Source organism: Benincasa hispida, chromosome 8 (assembly GCF_009727055.1).
Source record: "Benincasa hispida cultivar B227 chromosome 8, ASM972705v1, whole genome shotgun sequence".
NCBI lineage: Eukaryota > Viridiplantae > Streptophyta > Magnoliopsida > Cucurbitales > Cucurbitaceae > Benincasa > Benincasa hispida.
This window is the reverse complement of record NC_052356.1, coordinates 28158852-28161637: the sequence shown is the minus strand read 5'-3', so window position 1 is coordinate 28161637 and position 2786 is coordinate 28158852. Positions and strand designations below refer to the sequence as shown.

General features: G+C 42.1%; 1 non-coding gene across 1 annotated transcript; it reads right to left on the bottom strand.

Moving 5' to 3' along the window:
* Positions 1 to 1051: 1051 nt before the first annotated feature.
* LOC120084345 lies at positions 1052 to 1158 on the bottom strand. Its single transcript, XR_005483704.1, has one exon. It is a non-coding gene; the product is annotated as a small nucleolar RNA R71 (small nucleolar RNA).
* Positions 1159 to 2786: the final 1628 nt, after the last annotated feature.

Sequence of the window (2786 nt, the reverse complement as noted above, 5' to 3'; positions counted from 1 at the left end):
GCTATTAAGGCATCGCATGCACCCTAGAGATAGGTTATTGTATGCGATTGCCTTGTCCTTGTGTGCATCTTTCATCATTGCAGAGGCAAGAAGTATAGACTTAGGAATAAAGTCTATAGACATTATCGCATTCATCGCATGCTAAAATTAGGAGCTATCGCATTTGCATTGAAAAATGAACTACTGTCACATGAGTGTAGCATGATCGCATAGTTTGAACGCATTCTCAGGAAATGCTAGCGAAAGACCTTTTCAACCCATTCCTCCGCATACTTAATGTATCTGTCGCATAATTACTTTTTTCTCAAATCCGCCGCATACATTTTATACCTTAAACAAAAAACCAACCAACACTTTGATTTATTTGTTACCGCAAAGTGATCTAAAATTACCATCGCATACTGTTTTCCTTAGTCCTTGTGTTCGACCCTGGGCTTACCAGGCAACTCAATAGGATTTATACTTGGGTCTTACTGAGAAAACTTGCATGCACAACACATATTCTACCATCGCATTCTACACCATTATTTCATCACATAAAATAACGCATCAAGTTTTTGGCGCCATTGCCGAGGAACTTTGGTAATACATTGTGCTAATGGTAATTTTTTTTATTTTCTTTGCAACTTTCAATCTCTGGAGAATTACGACCCAGAGATTGAAAGAACATTCCGATGAAGATTGAGAACCAACCACCAACAACAACAAGACAAAACTCCAAGAATGGCAGAACAATCGAAAGAGGCCAGTGCTGGGCAGATTGAGGTTCGAAATGAAACCGGTTATGTTGCAGATGATTCAAATGGCTGGACAGTTTGGTGGAAGGCGTGGCGAGGACCCGCACGCCCATCGCTGGAGTTTTATTGAAATTTGCAACATTTTTGTGTTCCCAAATATCTCCAATGAGGAGGTTCGATTAACATTGTTCCCATTTTCCTTATGCGATCAAGCAAGGAAGTGGGCTTATTCTCTCGAACTAGGAGAGATGACATCGTGGGAACAAGTAGTGGAAAAGTTCATGAAGAAATACTTCCCTCCAATGGAGAACGCAAGGAGGAAGAAGTTAATTACGAATTTTGAACAGGAAATTGACGAATCACTCAGTGACGCTTGGGCGAGGTTTAAGAGGCTGGTAAGAGATTGCCCGCATAATGGCTTACTAGACTACTTACAGATGAAGATTTTCTACCACGGATTAAACCCTACATTGCAAATGGCTGCCAATGCGGCAGCAGCTGGAGGTCTGCTTGATAAAACTTACGATGAGGCATATATACTTGATCGCATTTCAAAAAATCACGAGGACTGGAGAGAAAGCGATCAAAGATTAAGAATTAAAGATAGTGACGCAAATAATAGTGCTATCGCATCCCTACAAACTCAAATGAACACAATGATGAACCTAATACAAGGCATCGCAATCAACAGCACGGGAATGCAGAAAGGGTAGGTCAATGTAAGTACTCAAACAACCACGAGCTGTGTCATCTGTGGAGAAGCACATCCGATGGAAAAATACCCAAGGAATCCGCAGTCAGTATGCTTCTTAAAGAATAACCCTTTCTCTGATACGTACAACCCCGAGTGGAGAAACCACCCTAACTTCACGTGGAAAAATTAACAACATAACTTTCAATCAGTGGCGCAAAAGGAAGGGCCACCAGGATTTTTCCCGCGAACAAACGGTCAAACGCATAACCAAGCTAGCAGTTCGAAGGCACTGCAATCTTCATCCTTAGAGAGCTTGCTGAAGCAGTATATTGAGAAGAATGAATCAGTGCTTCAGAATCAAGTGACATCCATTCGAAATCTTGAAATTCAGCTAGGACAGATTGCAGGCGAACTCAAAAATAGACTGCAAGGAGCGTTTCCGAGCTCAACTGAACTCCCTTGCAACTTGGTGGTACAATAAAGGAACAATGCTTAGCAGTCTCTTTGCTAAGCGAAAAAATGACAGCGGAAGTTGGGGAGGAACCCGTCACAACCAACTTGAATGCGGTGACAACCAATGACCCGTTGACATATGATTCAGAAAAGCCCGAGAAGATGAACCCAAAAGTTGCGTCCACCTTCAAGCCTCTAGAACATGAGATAGAAAAAGTCCAGCTACCACCATTCCCGCAAAGATTGAAAAAGAAACAGAATGATGAAGATAAGATCACTACAGAAGCAGTAATGCAAAATATTACGATCCCACCAAAAATGTGCGACCCAGGAATCTTCACAATACCATGCTCAATTGGAGGGGTCTACAATGATCAAACACTATGCGATCTTGGGGCGAGTATAAACTTAATGTTGTTGTCCATCTTCAAACAATTAAATATAGGTAAACTCATGCCCACGGCGGAGACTCCTGCTTGCGGACAGATCCCGAATACATCCCGAGGGAGAGTTGAAAGATGCCACAGTCTCAATTGACAGATTCATCTTGCCGGCAGACTTCATCATTTTGGATTATAAAGCGAACGAAGATGCGCCCATCATATTGGGACGACCATTCCTCTCGACCGGGTGCGCTCAAATTGATGTGCACAAGGGGGAGATCGGGATGATCGTTAATGGGAAAAAGCTCCGGATTAAGGAAATCAAGATCCCAGAAGACCGAGAAAAGAAGAGAAAGCCGCCGTGGACGTAAAAAGTCCAAATTGAAATAACCAGTCCTTGAGTTACTATGCAACTCAAACTCATCAGGGACGCAATCTTTTTGGAATATCCTTCTTCCTATCAATGATTTATGAACTTTCGTTACCCTTTCTTTTAATGTTATCGTATACTTGTCTTTG